The sequence below is a fragment of the Mustelus asterias genome, chromosome 4 (genome assembly GCF_964213995.1).
Source record: "Mustelus asterias chromosome 4, sMusAst1.hap1.1, whole genome shotgun sequence".
Taxonomy (NCBI): domain Eukaryota; kingdom Metazoa; phylum Chordata; class Chondrichthyes; order Carcharhiniformes; family Triakidae; genus Mustelus; species Mustelus asterias.
Window position 1 is genome coordinate 3,011,020 of NC_135804.1, and position 20,115 is coordinate 3,031,134.

At 42.3% G+C, this 20,115-nt stretch overlaps 1 protein-coding gene across 6 annotated transcripts in view; it reads left to right on the forward strand.

Annotated features, from left to right (window-relative positions):
* The window catches only part of garre1 (granule associated Rac and RHOG effector 1), a 202,900-nt gene that overhangs the window by 54,592 nt on the left and 128,193 nt on the right, over positions 1-20,115 (forward strand). The window contains exon 1 of one of the 6 annotated variants that reach the window (XM_078210518.1): positions 13,257-13,273. The exons of the other annotated variants lie outside the window; for them this stretch is intronic. The gene's annotated coding sequence lies outside the window, so the exon portion shown is untranslated. Of the gene's footprint in view, positions 1-13,256; positions 13,274-20,115 lie in introns of those variants that run through there. 6 annotated transcript variants of the gene reach the window in all.

Consider the following 20,115-nt stretch of genomic DNA (forward strand, 5'->3'; position numbering starts at 1 on the left):
GGTATTTATCTCATTCACTTTTGAAAATTATTGTTGAATCTGTTTCTGCCCCCCTTTCAGGCAGCACATTAGATCACAACAACTCGCTATGTAAATAAGCTTCACAATGTTGCAATTAACTTAAATCTGTCTCTCCTTGTTACAGATCCTTCTGCCACTAGAAACAGTTTCTCCTTATTTAATCTGTCAGATCTGTTTATGACTTTGCAATGCCTCTGTTAACTCTCCAAACCTTCTCTGCTCAATCAATAACCCTAGTTTCTTAACATAATTGATGTCCCTCATCCCTGATGTCATTCTAATAAATCTCTTTTGTACCCTTTCTTTTGGCCTGATATCATTCCTAAAGTGTATGCAACTCCCTGAAGTAGTTTTGTAGTGTAGTTACTATTATAATGTAGGAAGTGTGGCAGTCATTTTACGCTCAGCAAGCTCCCACAAACGCAGTGTGATCATGATCAGGTAATTTGTCTTCGGGGTGTTGGTTGATTAACATTGGACACCAAGGCAATCTCTTCTTCTGAAACAGCTTGTGCTTATTAAAAAGAAGACTACATATGCTGGAAATCTGGAAAATGTAATGGAAAATGCTGGAATAGATGGCAAATCAGTCAGCACTTGAAGGAGAAAAGACAGCTTACCGTTTCAGGTTGAAGATAAATTAGATAAACACCTAGCAAAAAATAAAACGTAGGCCTTCAGGGAAGGGACAAAGGGAATGGGATAACCTAAATTGCTCTTGTAGAGAGCTGACAGAAGTTTGACAGGCTGAATAGCCTTTTGTTCAGTAACTATTCTGAGATTCTGTTTTTCATCAGTGGGCTAGCCATCTGGTTCAGAGGTCATAGAGGTTTACAGCATGGAAACAGGCCCTTCGGTCCAACTTGTCCATACTGCCTTTTTTCTTTTAAAAAAACCCTAAGCTAACCCCAATTGCCCGCATTTGGTTCATATCCCTCTATACCCATTGTACCCATGTAACTATCTAAATGCTTTTTAAAAGACAAAATTGTACCCACCTCTACTACTACCTCTGGCAGCTTGTTCCAAACACTCACCACCCTCTGTGTGAAAAAATTGCCCCTGTGAACACTTTTGTATGTCTCCCCGCTCACCTTAAACCTATGCCCTCTAGTTTTAGACTCCCCTACTTTTGGGAAAAGATATTGACAATCTAGCTGATCTATGCCTCTCACTATTTTAAAGGCCTCTTTAAGATCACCCCTCAGCCTCCTATGCTCCAGAGATAAAAGCCCCAGTCTATTCAGCCTCTCCTTATAACTCAATCCATCAAGTCCCGGTAGCATCCTAGTAAATCTTTTCTGCACTCTTTCTAGTTTAATAATATTCTTCCTATAATAGGGTGACCAGAATTGCACACAGTATTCCAAGTGTGGCCTTACTAATGTCTTGTACAACTTCAACAAAATGTCCCAACTCCCATATTCAATGTTCTGACCGATGAAACCAAGCATGCCGAATGCCTTCTTCACCACTCTGTCCACTTGTGACTCCACTTTCAAGGAGCTATGAACATGTACCCCTAGATCTCTTTGTTCTGTAACTCTCCCCAACACCCTACCATTAACTGAGTAAGTCCTGCCCTGGTTCAAACTACCAAAATGCATCACCTCGCATTTGTCTAAATTAAACTCCATCTGCCATTCGTCAGCCCACTGGCCCAATTGATCAAGATCCCGTTGCAATTGGAGATAACTTTCTTCACTGTCCACTATGCCACCAATCCTAGTGTCATCTGTAAACTTACTAACCATATCTCCTATATTCTCATCCAAATCATTAATATAAATGACAAATAACAGTGGACCCAGTACTGGCCCCTGTTCACAGGGCTCCAGTTTGAAAAACAACCCTCTACAACCACCCTCTGGCTTCTGTGAAGAACCCAATTTTGTATCCATTTAGATACCTCACCCTGGATCCCGTGAGACTTAACTTTATGCAACAACCTACCATGCGGTACCTTGTCAAAGGCCTTGCTAAAGTCCACGTAGACAACATCAACTGCACTGCCCTCATCTACATTCTTGGTTACCCCTTCAAAAAACTCAGTCAAATTTGTGAGAGATGATTTTTCACTCTCAAAGGCATGCTGACTGTCCCTAATCAGTCCTTGTGTCTCTAAATGCCTGTAGATCCTGTCTCTCAAAATACCTTCCAACAATTTATCCACGACAGATGTGAGATTCACTGGCCTGTAGTTCCCAGGCTTTTCCCTGCAGCACTTTTTAAACAAAGGCACAATATTTGCCACACTCCAATCTTCAGGCACCTCACCCGTGACTATCGATGATTCAAATATCTCGGCTAGGGGACCCGCAATTTCCTCCCTAGCCTCCCACAATGTCCTGGGATACACTTCATCAGGTCCCAGGGATTTATCTATCTTGATGCGCTTTAAGACTTCCAGCACCACCTCCTCTGTAATATGTACACTCCTCAAGACATCACTATTTATTTCCCCAAGTTCCCTAACATCCATGCTTTTCTCAACAGTAAATGCTGATGAGAAACATTCATTTAGGATCTCGCCCATCTCTTGTGGACCTGCACATAGATGACCTTGTTGATCCTTAAGAGGCCCTACTCTCTCCCTTGTTACTCTTTTGCCCTTTATGTATTTGTAGAAGCTCTTTGCATGCTCCTTTGCCTTATCTGCCAAAACAATCTTGTGTCCCCTTTTAGCCCTCTTGATTTCTCTCTTAACTCTACTCCTACACCCCCTACTCTTCAAGGGATTCACTTGACCCCAGCTGCCTATGCATGTCATGTGTCTCTCTCTTCTTCTTGACCAGGGCCTCAATATCCTGAGTCATCCAGGGTTCCCTACTTCTGCCAGCCTTGCCCTTCGCTCTAAGAGGAATGTGTTTACCCTGAACCCTGGTTAACACACTTTTGAAAGCATGCCACTTACCAGACATCCCTCTGCCTTCCCACAGACTCCCCCAATTAACTTTTGAAAGTTCCTGCCTGATAGCATCAAAATTGGCCTTGCCCCAATTTAGAATTTTAACTTTTGGGCCAGACCTATCATTCGCCATAGCTATCTTAAAACCAATAGAATTATGGTCACTGGTCCCAAAGTGATACCTCACGAACACTTCTGTCACCTGCCCTTCCTTATTTCCCAAGAGGAGGTCAAGGTTTGCCCCCTCTCTTTTCAGTATTTGTTATCTTCAGTCATACTGTTAATATATTTGTGCACTTTTTTAACCCATCCATTTAATTCTCTGATTCCATCTTTCTGGTGGTCCACCACAATGTTCCTTGGTGAGAGGGAGCATTGGCAGTGCCAACCTCGAGGCAGGTGATATGTGCAGTTTTATTAGGGTTGGGTGGGATTGGCTCCAGCTTAACTGATTCTTATTGGTAAAGGTTTTTAAGAAAAATATCCTACGTTTACATATTTGCTTCTCGGAAAGATATCTTGAGGGCTTTATTGACAAGAAGGGGACATGGCAGACAATGTTTCAGCAGCTCAGTGCTCTTCGTGGATTGTGGTACCAGCAGTAAATAAATGAGTGAGAGTGAGTGGCAGGGTGGCATTGATATCTTGTAGTACAAAGATTCTCTTTCTATGTCTCTGGGTTTAACATAACTTCAGTTCCTTACCCCTACTTTGTTTCTCAACAAGGACACTATAATGCAGCAGCTTTAATATATTCACGCATCGCAGAGGTGTTATCAAACAAAATTTAACTCTGACCACTTGAGATATTAGGGCAGGTAACCAAAAGCTTGGTTGAAGAGGTAGGTTTTAAGAAGAGATTTAAAAAAGGAAAGAGAAATGGAGGTTTAGAGGGGAATTCCTTAGGAGCTTGGCAGCTGAAGATAGTGAAGATAGAAGATAGGAATAGGCTGTTTTGGATTAGGTATTGTATAATGAGATGGGATTAATTAATGATCTTGTAGTAAAGGATCCTGTAGGGAAGAGTGATCATTGCAGACTTGAATTTCAAATTCAGTTTGAATCCCACACTAGTGTTCTGGTATTAAACCATGGTGATGACATAGGCAGGAGGACAGCTTTGGCCCTCGTGGACTGTGGCAGCAGAGATAGTGGAGGTCTTGGTTATAATATTCAAAAATTCCCTGGATTCTGGAAAGATTCCGTGGATTGGAAAAAGTCTAATGTAACATCTCTGTTCAAAAAGAGAGAAAGACAGAAAGTAGGAAACTATCGACCAGCTGGTTTAACATGTTGTCGTTGGGAAGCTGTTGAATTCATTATTAAGGTAATAGGAAGGGGACATTTGAAAAGTCAAAATGCAATCATCAGAGTCAGCACGGTTTTATGGGTAAGTTGCGTTTGATTAATTTGCTGGACTTCTTTGAAGATGTAACAAACAAACAAAGTGGATAATGAGAGGGGAGGGGGAGGGGGGTTTCAGTCAATGTGGAGTATCTGGACTTCTAGAAAGCATTTGGTAAGGTGTCACGCAAAAAGATTAATACACAAGAAGATCTCACAGGGTTGGGGTAATAATTAGCTTGGATAGAGGATTGGCCAACCAACACAAAGCAAAGAATTGGGATAAATTGGTCTTTTTCTGGTTACAAGCTGTAACTAGTGGGGTGCCACAGGGTTCGGTCGTCAGGCCCCAAATATTTACAATCTATGTTAATGACTTGGATTCAGAGATAGTAGGTACCGGAGCCAAGTTTGCAGATGGCACTAAAATAGGTGGGAAAGTTGCAATGAGGAAATAAGAAATTTACAAATGGATGTGGATAGGTTAGGTGAGTGGGCCAAAATTTGGCAGACAGAATTTAATGTGGATAAATGTGAGGTTATCCATTTTGGTCGGAAGAATAAAAGGCAACTTATTATCTAACTTGAGAGAAACTTCAAAATGCTTCAGTGTAGAGGGATCTGGGTGTCCCTGTGAATGCAGCTGTGGCAGGTAATAAGGAAAGCAAATGGAATTCTGACATTCATTGCTAATGTAATAGCTATAAAGGTAGGGAAGTGCGGTTGTAACTGTATAGAGCATTGGTGTGAGACTGCATCTGGAGTACTGCGCACAGTTGTGGTCCCCTTAGTTGAGGAAGGATGTAAATTCATTGGAGACAGTTCAGAGAAGGTTCACTAGGTTGATTCCAGGGATGAAGGACTTCTTTTGAAGAGAGATTGAGAGGTTTAGGTCTATACTCACTGGAACTTAAAGGGATGAAAGAAGATCTAAGTGAGGTTATGTAAGATGCTAAAGGGGATTGACAGGGGAGATGTTTGGCGAGTGTTTCCCCCTTTAAGGAGATAGATAGGTTTATAGTGGGATGAAGGGTTATTGGGAGCGGGTAGGTAGCTGGAGATGAGACCGAGATGATTGTATTGAATGGTGGAGCAGGTTCAAGGGGCTTAATTGCCTACTCCTGCTCCTAGTTCTTATGTGTTAATGGTGGAGTGATTTAAAATGGGCACTGCTCAAGTGATGGTTTGGTGAGAGTTCAGATGTGGGCAGCAGAGTTTTAGATGAGTTCAAGTATATTTAGGGTACAATGTGAGAGACTGACCAGCAGAATGCTAGAATAGCCAAGTCTAGAGGTAGCAAAGGTGAAAATGAGAATTTCAGCAGCAGGTTAGCTGCGACGGGCAAAGCCAGACAATGCTACTGAGGTGGAAATAGATGGTCTTAATGATGGTGAGGATTTGTGGTTTGAAGCTTATCTCAGAGTTGAATATGACGTCAAGGTTGCAAACAGTCTGGTCCAGCCTCAAACTTTTGCCAGGAAGTGGGATGGAGTCAGTGGTATGCGAACAGAGTTTACAATGAGAACTGAAGACAATTCCTGCTCATCCAGTACTGGATGTTAGATAAGCATACCAACAATTTGGAGACTAGAGGAATTGAGGGAGTTGGTGGTGTATTAGAGTTGAGTATTGTCAACGTACATGTGAAAGCTAACACTGTCTTTGGATGATTTGCCAAGGGACAGTGAGTAAATGGGAAATAGGGAGGGACCAGGGATTGATCCTTGGTCATCAGAGGTAAGTGTGGGTGCAGGAAGAGAAGGATAACGAAGGAAATAAAGGAGAGTATTAAAATAAAAACAGCTGCGTACAGAGTGGCCAAAAATAGTGGAGAAACAAGTGATTGGGAAAAATTTAAGAAACAACAAAGAGAGACTAAGAAAGCGATAAAGAAAGGAAGGATAGACGATGAAGCTAGGCTAGCAATTAATATAAAAAATGATAGTAAAAGTTTTTATAAATATATAAAAAGGAATAGAGTGGCTAGAGTGAATGTTGGACCCTTGGAGGACGAGAGGGGGGAGTTAATAGTGGGAAATGAGGATATGGCTGAGTCTTTAAATAAGTTTTTTGTGTCGGTCTTCACGGTGGAGGACACAAATAGTTTGCCAAATATTAACGATAGAGGGTTGGCAGCAGGAGAAATACTTAATACAATTAATGTTACCAGAGAGGCAGTGCTGGGTAGACTAATGGGACTGAAGGTGGACAAGTCCCCGGGTCCGGATGGAATGCATCCCAGGGTATTGAAAGAAATGTCAGAGGTAATAGTGGATGCGTTAGTGATTATTTATCAAAACTCGTTGCATTCTGGGGTAGTGCCGGTTGATTGGAAAACGGCTAATGTTACGCCGCTGTTTAAAAAAGGAAGGAGACAAAAGGCGGGTAACTATAGGCCGGTCAGCTTAACGTCTGTAGTAGGGAAAATGCTGGAATCCATTATTAAAGAGGAGATAGCAGGGCATCTGGATAGAAATGGTTCGATCAATCAGACGCAGCATGGATTCATGAGGGGAAAGTCGTGCTTGACGAACATGTTGGATTTTTATGAAGATGTGACTAGGGCGGTTGATGGAGGAGAACCGGTGGATGCGGTGTTTTTGGATTTCCAAAAGGCGTTTGATAAGGTGCCCCATAAAAGGCTGCTGAAGAAGATTAGGGCACACGGAGTTGGGGGTAGTGTGTTAAAGTGGATTGGGGACTGGCTATCCGACAGGAAGCAAAGAGTCGGAATAAATGGGTGTTTTTCCGGTTGGAGGAAGGTAACTAGTGGCGTGCCGCAGGGATCGGTACTCGGGCCGCAACTATTTACCATTTATATAGATGATCTGGAGGAGGGGACGGAGTGTAGGGTAACGAAGTTTGCAGACGACACAAAGATAAGTGGAAAAGTGAATCGTGTGGAGGACGGAGAAGATCTGCAGAGAGATTTGGACAGGCTGAGTGAGTGGGCGAGGATATGGCAAATGGAGTATAACGTTGAGAAATGCGAGGTTATACACTTTGGAGGAAATAATAACAAATGGGATTACTATCTCAATGGAAACAAATTAAAACATGCTACCGTGCAAAGGGACCTGGGGGTCCTTGTGCAGGAGACGCAAAAGCCCAGTCTGCAGGTACAACAGGTGATCAAGAAGGCAAATGGGATGTTGGCCTATATTGCGAGGGGGATAGAATATAAAAGCAGGGATGTCTTGATGCACCTGTACAGGGCATTGGTGAGGCCGCAGCTGGAATACTGTGTGCAGTATTGGTCCCCTTATATGAGGAAGGATATATTGGCATTGGAGGGAGTGCAGAGAAGGTTCACCAGGTTGATACCGGAGATGAGGGGTTTGGATTATGAGGAGAGGCTGAGGAGATTGGGTTTGTACTCGTTGGAGTTTAGCAGGATGAGGGGGGATCTTATGGAGACTTATAAGATAATGCGGGGGCTGGATAGGGTGGAGGCGGAGAGATTCTTTCCACTTAGTAAGGAAGTTAAAACGAGAGGACACAGCCTCAAAATAAAGGGGGGTCGGTTTAAGACAGAGTTGAGGAGGAACTTCTTCTCCCAGAGGGTGGTGAATCTCTGGAATTCTCTGCCCACTGAGGTGGTGGAGGCTACCTCGCTGAATATGTTTAAAGCGCGGATGGATGGATTCCTGATCGGTAAGGGAATTAAGGGTTATGGGGATCAGGCGGGTAAGTGGTACTGATCCACGTCAGATCAGCCATGATCTTATTGAATGGCGGGGCAGGCTCGAGGGGCTAGATGGCCTACTCCTGCTCCTATTTCTTATGTTCTTATGTTCTTTGGATTGGGTGCTAATGAACTGGGCTGCTTTGTCCTGGATGGTGTTGAGCTACTTGAGTGTTGTTGAAGCTGTGCTTCTCCATGCAAAGTGGAGAGTATTCTATCACACTCCTGACTTGTCTTGTAGATTGTGGAAAGACTTTGAGGAGTCAGAAGGTGAGTTACTCACCACTTGTTTTTTAGCCTTTAGATCTGCTCATCTAGCCACAGTATTTAAGTGGCTCGTCCAGTTACGTTTCTGGTTAATGGTAACCTCCTGGATGTTGATGGTGGGGGATTCGGTGATGGCAATGCTGTTGAATGTTAAGGAGAGGCAGTTAGATTCTCTTGTTAAAGATGGCCATTAACTAACAGTTATGAGGCAGTTATTTACCACTCATCAACCCATGACTGAATGTTGTCTTGCTGCATGCAGGCACAGACTGCTTCTTTATCTGAGAAGATGCAAATGGATTGGTCATTGTGAGGTCATCAATGAATATCTTCACTTCCAGCCATATAATAGAGGGAGGTTGTTGATGACGTAACTGAAGATGGTTGGACACTCAATCAAATGCAGCCTTGATATCAGGGGCAGTCACTCCCCTCGCCTCTAGAATTCAGCTCTTTTGTCTATTTTTTGACCAAGACTGTAATGTGGTCTGAAGTTGAGTGGCCCTGACAGGGCTAAGCGTTGTTTAATAGCACTGTCAACCACTTCCATCGCTTAGCTGACGATTGAGGGTAGATATTGACAGTAATTGGCTGGATTGGATCTGTTCATTTTTTCGTGGACAAGACATAACTGGACATTTTTCCAATTTGTTGGTTAGATGTCATAGCTGTCGCTGTGTCTGAACAGCTTGGCTAGGGGTGCAGCTAGTTCTTGAGCACAAGGCTTCAGTCAGTATTGTAGCTGGGATATTGTCAGGGGGAATGGCCTTTCCTGTATCCAGCACATTCAACCATTTCTTGATGTCACTTAGGGTGAATCTAATAGGCTGGAAGCTGGCCGTTGTGATGCTGGGGACCTAGAGAGGAGGCCAAAATGGATCATCCACTCAGCATTTCTGGCTGGGCTCATGCATACCCCGCTCCGATTAGTTTAACTGGCTATGGCAGGACTGCAGAACCTTGATCTGATTCATTGGTTGTGGAATTGCTTAGCTCTGAATATAGCATGCTGCTTCCACTGTACAGTATTTGGCTTCACCAGATTGACACCTCATTTTCAAGTGCATCTGGTGCTGTTCCTGATGTGCTGTCATCAGTGCCCAGTTATGAGCTAGGTTATGTGCTTTGATGTAAGCATGTAGGCAAGGGATCCGGATTCAAAACAGAAGAGCAGTGCGAGTAGTACAATATAACTATTCTGCCTCTTGGCCATATGGCTCCATTTGGAAATTTCCATTTGTTTTCTAGGCCTTCAATGTCTTGCTTTCCTAATTTCAGAGTTGAAGCCGTTCTAATTATGTTTTGCTAATAGGGTACAGAAACTTCATTTTTAAAAATGCCAGTTGTATTGACCCTCTTGACATTGGTTTCTTTTTCAAAAATAATTCAGAATTCTCTTATTCCTCAAGAGGTTCAAGTCATTCCCTGCACATATTTCCATTTCGCTATTTACTGAACTTCATTGACTTGCATGTTTGAGGTAAATTAATGACGAGTGATATTTCTGGTATGATTTGCTTGTTGATGAGTGCATTATATAAGAAATTAACACTAATCCTCTAATTATAAAGAAACAGATGGTTTACTTGGGACTCGAGCTTAATACTGGCTGGCTAAATGTTATTTTCCTAAGCTGTTTATGAACCATAGGATGAATTTTGCTGCAACCTTAATCTTTTCGTGGTTTCTAGGCACTTTTCCTGCCATTTTCCTTTGAGTTTTGTAATATTAAAAAAGTTATATAAATACATGTTGCATCCTTCCCTTCTCTCTAGAATTTGGTCTTCCCAGATATTGTTCCACAGGTGCAGTTTTTAATGTAGCTTGTTACAGCTCGGCTAGTTTGATCCTCCCAGCACAACATCCACTTCTGCCAAGCACCAGGAGAGTGGGCTGTCGCTAAAACCACTTTAGTTGCTCAGATTGGTTCTCTTTAATATAGTCACATGACATTTGCATGGTCGTTTTTATGGCAATCCCTGGTAGTTCTTGCTTATTCACAGTTACCAGGCATTGGGAGATTGAACTCTCATGGTCAAGTTTGGATGAAGTTGGCAGGTTCTCTTCCCATGATAGTGAACCAGTTGAATTTCAGTTGAACAACTCACTGTTTTCCATGGTTATTTTTCTTGTGCCAGTCCACAAATTACTCGATTTATTGAATTCCAATTCCATTTTATAACTTTTCCAGAAAAGGAAGACTTGTATTTCAGTGGTGTCTCTAATGATCTCAGTGTGAAAGCACAAATGTGATGGCTGATTTGTGCACAGCAAGCTCCCTCAAAGTGGTTTGATGCTGACCAGATAATTTGATTATTTTTAGATGTTGGTTGAAGGATTGACAGGGAGAACTCCCTAGCTCTTATTCTCATAGTGCATGAGCGCTACCCACTGAACCATGGCTGGAGTGAAAGGATCTTTCTATGTGATATCACATGTTTCTAAATATTAGTTCACACAATGTGAACAATGCTGGCAAGGCTAAAATTTTGGGACCATCCCTAGTTACAACTGAGTGGCTCGCTAGACTAAGTGACCACAAAGCTGTCACATTGTTCAAAAACCCTAATGCCCTTTAGGGAAGAAAACCTGCCGTCATTGCCTAGTTTGAGCTACAGTATAGATGAGTTCAATCCCACATCAACATGGTTGACTCTTAACTGTTCCCCTGCAGCAAGAGTTCTCCGTTGCATCAAACCACTAAGTATAAATAGTCAGTAAGAACAATTACTTGGGGCAGTTAGGGATGGGCAATAAATACTGACCTTGCCTGTGAAACCCGTATCCTGAGAATAAATAAATCTGTAACTATGTTTTTCAGCAGTGTGAATGTGCTCTGAAGTGCAAAGTGGGAGATCAATCTGTAAATCAGTCTGAATAAATTAAATTTTAACCGTTCATGTAGATTGGGGCTCTACTTTAAACTTTGTGGCTAACACAGGATGAATGTTGCAAGAAATCGCTATTTCCACTAATAAAACTCCTAGGAGCTATAATTTCTTTCTCTAAAAGTGACTTTGCAGATGCCATCCAGAAGTGCTTGGATCAGGTTGTTGTAAACCTGTCACTAACTTGTTGCTCTTGGCTAATAAATAAAATGTTTTTGTTCCAAAGTGCTGAGATTTTTCCATTCCATTCACAGAAGCGCTGCTCAGTTGACTGTGAATGGAAATTAGTGTGAGCTGGAGATTTAAGTCTAGATTATTGGTGAAAGATTTAAATTGAAATCTGGGCAGGAATAAAAGTTGAAGATTTGCTGTGTCTGATGTTATGAATATTCTGGCTTTTGGGGATGAGGTTTGAAGATAAAATGTAAATACATTGCATTTCTGTATTACTTGTACCAATAATTGCATAATTTTACAGTGGACAGGGATGTGAACCTTTATGGAGTATAGGACACAGGATTACATGGTGGATGCACTACACTGGTTCTGCCAATGACTGGTCACTTAGTCAATGACAACGTTGTAGATGAAGTTTACAAGAAGAACATGGTAGTTCTCTTCCAATTCACAATCTTCAATTGTGTGTAAAGATTTCAGGATTTTGAACATGACTGTCCTACTCTTGCTCCTTACATAACCGGGGTTATGTAGAGATGATGGTTAAGCAAAACCATAATTTTTAAAATGTTCATATTTGTTTTCAAATAACTCAGTGGCCTCACTCTTCCATCTCTCTGTAACCACCATTGAGTTATCTGCCCGTCTCCCATTTTGTTTCTTGAGCATCTTCAATTTTAATTAAATATTTATTGGTGTCACAAGTAAGGCTTACATTAACACTGTAATGAAGTTACTGTGAAAATCCCTGAGTCGCCACACTTCGGCGCCTGTTCGAGTACACTGAGGAAGAATTTAGCATGGCCAGTGCACCTAACCAGCACGTCTTTCGGACTGTGGGAGGAAACCCATGCAGACATGGGGAGAATGTGCAGACTCTGCATAGCCAGTCACCGAAGCCGGGAATCAAACCCAGATCCCTGGCACTATGAGGTATCAGTGCTAACCACTGTGCCACTGTGCTGCGTCACCATTGGTGGCCATGCCTTTAGTAGAACCTAAACTCTGAAATTCTCTTTCTAAACCGCTCTGCTTTTCTACTTTCCTCTCCATTGAGATGCTCCTTACTCCTTGACAAAGGTTTTGGTCATCTGCCTTTATCACCTTTTGTGTTTTGTTTGGCAACATTTGGAAGTGCCTTGGAACATTTTACTACATTAAAGGCAAGTTGTTTTTGATTTGAATGAATCTAGGAGTGAATAACTTTGTCAGCATATTCATATACCCACGACTGCAGAAATATTCAGTCTGGTTGGTGACTTGCAATGTCCTATATCTCCGCTATTGTGGGCAACATTTATCTGAATGCTGCATGTGCAGATTTTTTCCCGAGTTGCATGTTTGTATTGTCTGCCTGTTCTGCTGATAAATTCATGGGATGTTTTAGAAAAAATGCTGAGATACAAGACCTCCTTGTTTGACTTGTTTATCATCTCTCAGTGAGCATTGTTCACTGACAGAGAGTCTTTTATCCCCTTAAGATATGAATTCAGAGTGTTCAATTTATTTGATGTGAGCTTGTGTTTAATGCCATTGCTTATTATAAGGGAGAGAAAATGTTGTCTTTTTTAGGACATTTAGATTTTCATATGGAAACATCCACTTGCTGTGCTAATCTCAGCTACTTGAGTCGATAGCCCATTTTACATCCCTCACAATATTACATTTCAATTGACTTCAAACAAGATAGAAGGAATTAGAAAGCTCTTTACCCAGAGAGTGGTGAGAATGTGAAGCATGCTACCACATGCGGTGGTTGAGTTAAGTAACAAATGTATATAAGGGGAAGCTAAATCTGTCCACGAGGGAGAAAGAAATAGAGGATATTTTGAAAGTGTGGGAGGAAGCTGATGTGGGACATTAGGACTGACATTCGACTAGCTGGGCTGTTTCTACATTGCAAATCCTTTATCTATGCCATTCTTTGTTGGAGGTTAATGAGAGACCAGGAGCTGCTGCATGGAGTAGAGGAGCAAGCTGAAGGTAAAATCAGTTTTATGATTAGGATTGTGCATAGTGTGAAGCAGCATGAAGTTCCACTGGCAAGTCATGTTTAGGGGAAATCCAATACAGGGACTATTATCCACATGCTTAAAAACAAAACTTAGAACATCTTTAATCCTTCTGCCTTGCCTAACTTTGCTTCCATACGAGGGCTGTTTTAGTTTGAATCCTGGGAAGCTCAAGTCTGTGAATACTGGTGTTTGCAGCATTTAATCTGGCGCCTTTTTCCTGGGGCCTGGATCACAGATCCATTCCTTGTGATTCTATAATCTGCTGCTGTAATGAAAAATACTTCTGCTAGTTCTACCGGAATCGGGACTAAAGCATGACAAAGTGTAAAAGTGACCTTGTCTTTCTGGACTCAGCAGCTGGGTCACCTATTCCAGGGCCTCCGTGCTTGACTGGACTAGGAAATGTCCAAGGTTAGGTACGGACAAGGGACAGGTGGACAGGCTTCCTTCCCTAAAGGACAATTGAATCAGCTGGGTTTTTACACCAGATATGGTCACTTTACTGAAACCAGCTTTTTATTTCCAAATTTTTAAACCTGATTTTTAAACACTCAAATTGCTGAATTCAAATGGTGGGATTTGAATTTCTATTCTTTGGGTATTTAGTGTCTCTTGATTAACAGTTTTGTAACATTGCCACTACATTACCATACCTGCCAACTGATTGCTGCCCTCTTGCATTGAGAGTGTGTCAGCACGGTGGCATAGCGGTTCGCACTGCTGCCTCACAGCGCCAAGGGCCCGGGTTCAATTACTGACTTGGGTCATCGTCTGTGTGGAGTCTGCACGTTCTCCCCCGTATCTGCGTGGGTTCCCTCCGGGTGCTCTGGTTTCCTCCCACAGTCCGAAAGACGTGCTGGTTAGGTGGATTGGCCATGCTGAATTCTCCCTCAGTGTACCCGAACAGACCGCCGGAGTGTGGCGACTAGGGGATTTTCGCAGTAACTTCATTGCAGTGCTAAGCCTACTTGTGAAACTAATAAATAAACCTAAATTCATTTGACCAGATATTTGAGTTTGGCAGTAATACTATTAACAAACCAGTAACCAACTGATGCTCACTGTCTAAATTCTAAACCGGAAATAGGCATCTTGTGCGAGAACTGGAGACTGGGTGTCATTGTACTCAACCACAGCAGGGATCAATGTACCAGGGAGGGAGAACATTGGTGTGGGCGTTAGGTGTGTATAATTTTGCCTTTCTGCTTGCTAGAGAGGTTCCTGTCGTGTCATTCTACCTGACCATATGAATTCATGCAGATAATTCATGTGGAAAATCTATTAGACTGATAGCCATGTCTTCACTCGTGTTCATTCAGCTCTCCTACGTTGCTGGATTTAACACTGGGTTGAGCTGCTGTTCTAATATTGTTAGCACAGACTGTTAACAAAATATGACTCCAATCACTGAGCAGTAGATGGCAATTTTACTTATGGGACATAAAATGCTCATTAAAGGAAGAAAGGATTTGCATTTTTATAGCAAATGTTGTGAAATGTCCCAAACATTTCACAGCCAATTAGTTACTTTAAATGTAGTCACTGCTTTGCAATAAAAGGTGGCAACTGATTTACACATACCAAATCAGATTATGACGAGTTAATCTGCTTTGCTGCTTTTGTTTTGAGGTATGAATGTTGGCCAGTGTATCTTAAAGAACTCCCCTGCTTCTCTCTCTCTCTCATTCAGAGAGGACCTTGTTCCACTGGACAGCCTTTTCTTCACTGAAGTGTTGCCATTGGTGCCCTTGTCTCACTGGGTCAGAATGCTGCGTTGCCTTTCCTGCAAGGCTCAGGTGTAAACTAGCTGTGGTAGTGTCTGCAAAATGCCCAAGGCTCATGACGATGTTTGCATGGGGAATAGGAGGAGGCACTTGAGCTTGTTTTGCCATTCAATTAGTTTTTCACTTAATCTTCCATGGGATATGAGCATCACTGGCAAGGCTAGCATTTGTTGCCCCTTCCTATTTGTCCCTGAGAAGGTGGTGGTTCGCTGTTTTCTTGAACCACTGCAGTTCATCTGTTTAGACTTTTCCACAGAAGTTTGCTGCAACTGAGTTAAAACAGAAAATGCCGGAAAAACCCAGCAGGTTTGGTAGCTTCCCTGTAGAGAAGAACATGTTTCGAGACTGATGCTTCTTCAGAACTAGCTCCTTTAGCTGTCAGACCTACTGAGTTTTTCCAGTATCCACTTCTTCTTCATCAGATTTCCAGCATCTGCAGTATTTCACTTTTATTGTGGTACATCTGAGTATCTTGCTAGGCCATTTCTAAAGAGCAGTTCCAGTCTGCTGTCACATGGAGTCACATGTAAGAATGGTAGATTCCTTCCCTAAAGGGCATTAGTGAGCCAGTTGGGTTGTAACTTTAGAAGAAACCATACCACAGCATGTATATAAATGTTTCTGCTGCATCGGCAATGGATTAGCTGATGATTTGACCTGCCTGTGTTGTGCAATTGTCTAATATCTGGCCTGCACAGACCTTTGCCCCTTTGTAACTGTTGGGGGTAAGGTCTGTGGCCAGGGATGAGGTCAGAAATCTGTTCAAATAGCTTTTCAAGAGCAATTTGCTGCTCTGATGCTGTGGAATTCAACTTGGAATGTAAATTGGACAAATTCACAGCACCAGGAGTCTGGGATGCTACAGAACTATCACAGAAGAATGTTTTGGAGCACAAAAGGGCCCCGTAAAGTTCAACAGGTCCATCCTTTTTCAATTGAATTGCTGTACGCTCAACAACTAGCATATAAAAGTTTGATTGTGTTAGTATGTTATATGCTTCGCTTTTCAAATAATTTATTCAAAAAATTTGGTTACATTCTGAATTTTAGTGAACTGTTCTTTTTTTTAAAAAAGGGACACTGATACTGAGAGGAGTTATTTCACTGTTGCATTCCACTGTGATTTCATTTGCTATTTTAGTCCTCGTGACGACTTAATACCTTTTGAAGAGGGGCTAATGGTTTTAGAGAATAATCACATTGGGGATTTAATAGTCAAAGCTGTTGTGACTGCTGGACTGGGTGAGTGCTACAGTAAACATGAATAAGCTGTTACGGACTGGTGTGTTTAAACTTCATTAGGGCAATTTGCAAAAACTAATGCACTGCAAGTATATTTTGTTAGCATCCAGACAGATGTTTCAAGTGCTGTTGACCACATTTTGATCAGTTTTATCACGGTGAAAGTTGACATTTATTCCTTTTTAGTTCTTTGTTCTCCTCTACTTCCCCGTTTCTTCTAAAGCTGCACCTCCCCTTAGTGACCTGCAATTAAATACTTGTGTGTCTCCATTACCTTTTCCAAAATGAGCAGTTAGTCCTGTGAGAACTTGGACAGTGGATATTGTCAATTTATTTGACCGCAAGATGATTGGGTTTGGTGTGCGTGTCCAGCCTAATGTTGTCCTCACCACACTTGGGAATGCTTTCCTGGCAGGTGTGATCGATCAGAGCAAAATCCTATCCACTATTTTCCCCCATTGTAAAGAGGCCAAATTAAATGTGCCTTTGTTGCTTCACCCCTCTTATTGGTGAGCAAACTGTACAGAGCAAGCAGCAAATACTCTGGCCATCCTCATCATATGATGCAGCTTTTTGCTGAGGTTTTTGTGATGTTTTTAACCTGAATAATGCTTCGATGGGATTACAAACCTAATAATACTTTGCAGAACACCGAATTAGTTGACTGTATTTCTTTAACGGCAAAATTGGCTTTGTGTACAGGCATTTTTTTATCTTTATCTTTGTAGAATCTTACATAATAGGAGGTCAGTGGCCTATTGAGTCTGTGTCTGTCTTTGTTGCCTTCATCTGTTTCTCTGTTGTATTGGGAGAGTGGAACTAGAGGGGAGTGTGGCATGGTGGTGTAGTGGTTAGTACTGCTGCCTCACAGGTCCAGGACTTGGGTTCGATTCCGGCCTTGGGTGACTGTGTGGAGTTTGCACGCTCTCTGCATGGGTTTCCTCCGGGTGCTCCAGTTTCCTCCCACACTCCAAAGATGTGCAGGTTAGGTGGATTGGCCATGCTAAATTGCCCCTTAGTGCCAGGGGGACTAGCAGAGTAAATGCGTGGGGTTACAGGGATGGGGCTTGGGTGGGATTGTTGATGGTGGCTTCCTTCTGCACTGTAGGGATTCTATGAAAACCTGAGGGGAGTAAATTGTTTAAAGCATTCTTCTCTTGACCCCCAAATGTGTCAATTTTAAAGTGGCTATTGGCTGGTAAGAAATTTTCAAAGCTTGGCTCCTAATGTTTCTGCACCCCTGCCCTGTACTGACGCCAGTTATGAGCATTGCTCACACCTGGAGTTGATCCATTCTCTAACACTGCAGTTCAATGTATTGCTACTGTTAAACCTTCAGTTAGAACGCTTGATGAATCAAGTAACCTTCTTTGAGTAAATATTCTAGAATAAAGCATGTTTTTTTAGGTAAGTGCTTCCAGAAAGAGAACAGAAAGTTAATACACCTCTTTACAGAAAAATAGGTCCACTTTGTGACAGCTGGAGAGTGGGTCTCAATCGGGGCAGTTAAGTCTGCCAGAGCACGCATTGTTAAGGGAAAATACTCCCAATTATATAGTGCCTTTTCCAACCTCAGCAATTGCCCAAAGTGCTTTACAATCAGTGAAGTTCTTTTGAAGTGTAGTCACTGTTGTAATATAGGAAATATTGTACATAGCAAGCTCCCACAAACAGCAATGTGGTAAATGACCAGATCATCTGTGTTTTTTAAGTGTTGTCATTTGAGGGATGAATATTGGCGAGAACTCTGTTATTCTGCGAAATGACAGCATGGGATTTTTTATGCCACCATAAAGGGTCTTAGTTTAATGGCTCAAGTCTTCAGAGTGGGACTGTGAACCAATTACCTTGCAGCTTCTGAAGCGAGAGTGCTAGCCACTGAACCATAGCTTCCAGTTTATGGTTTACAGTCTGCCTGAGCTGCTCAAGTTTATGGAGAGACAGCTGTTCTGTAACCCGATCCTGCTCAGCATTGTGTGGCTGTGTTGGAGCACAGCCTTACCAGTGTATATATTGGGTGAGAACAGGATTAGGTTAAGCTGTGATGACTACTGTGGGTGAATAGCTTGTTATCTAGATTAAAATATGGAGTGACATTTAATCAGAGCTTGTGGAAACGAACCCCAACAAAGAGTTGATGCCTTACAGAGAAGGCCAAAAAAGAATTGGTGAAAAGAAATATTCAGCCGACTGCCTGGACCTGCCAGTTGTACATGACCTGCATTTTGTTTTTGTGTTTATTTTTATATCACAACTTGTATCATGCACTTGTCATGAAAGAAAAGTCAGTCTAAAAGTAACTTGTCCAGAGATGCACAGGGTTCGCAGCAGGTTTTATAGCCTTGGTTTTCAAACTGAGGCTCCTGGATCTTTGGGGGCAGTGGGATCTGAGAGATCATTGATACTTCATCAGCTTCCATTCTGTCAGTTTGTTAACTGACTGCCGTGATATTTCTGTTGCTCTGTGCAAATAAACCATTTGCTGCCATGACAGGCCTGTGCTTTTAATTGCTGACAGTCTTTTGGAAGTTGTGTTGGGAAGCTGTCAATGTTTGGAGTAAATGAGCGCCTAGGAATCTGACTATATTCTGACTTGCTGCTCCACCTCACATGATAACCCCTTGGGTTCTGTTGCAAAACACATGTTTAATCATAGAATAGAATCATAGAAACCCTACAGTGTAGAAAGAGGCCATTCGGCCCATCGAGTCTAGACCGACCACAATCCCACCCAGGCCCTACCCCCATATCCCTATATATTTACCCGCTAATCCCTCTAACCTACCCATCTCAAGACACTAAGGGGCAATTTTAGCATGGCCAATCAACCTAACCCGCACATCTTTGGACTGTGGGAGGAAACTGGAGCACCCGGAGGAAACCCACGCAGACACGAGGAGAATGTGCAAACTCCACACAGACAGTGACCCAAGCCGGGAATCGACCCCAGGTCCCTGGAGCTGTGAAGCAGCAGTGCTAACCACTGTGCTACCGTGCCGCGTCCATGTGCCATGTTAGACTGACTTTTCTTTCATGACAAGTGCATGATACAAGTTGTGATATAAAAATAAACACAAAAACAAAATGCATCACTGCAGGTCATGTACAACTGGCAGGTCCAGGCAGTCGGCTGAATATTTCTTTTCACCAATTCTTTTTTGGCCTTCTCTGTAAGTATGAATATACATTTTTGTTTTAAAAAGAAAATCAGATCCTTGTGGGACCTTCTTTGATTTGATTTATTATTGTCACATGTATTAACATACAGTGAAAAGTATTGTTTCTTGCATGCTATACAGACACAGCATACCATTCATAGAGAAGGAAACGAGAGTGTGCAGAATGTAGTGTGACAGTCATAGCTAGGGTGTAGAGAAAGATCAATTTAATGCAAGGTAAGTCCATTCAAAAGTCTGACAGCAGCAGGGAAGATGATGTTCTTGAGTCGGTTAGTACGTGACCTCAGAATTTTGTATCTTTTTCCCAATGGAAGATGGCGGAAGAGAGAATGTCCGGGGGGCGTGGGGTCCTTAATTATGCTGGTTGCTTTGCTGAGGCAGCGGGAAATGTAGACAGAGTCAATGGATGGGAGGCTGCTTTGCGTGGATTGGGCTACATTCAAGACCTTTTGTAGTTCTTTGCGATCTTGGGCAGAGCAGGAACCATCCCAAGCTGTGATACAACCAGAAAGAATGCTTTCTATGATGCATCTGTAAAAGGTGGTGAGAGTTGGAGCTGACATGTCAAATTTCCCTCGACTTCTGAGAAAGTGGAGGCATTGTAT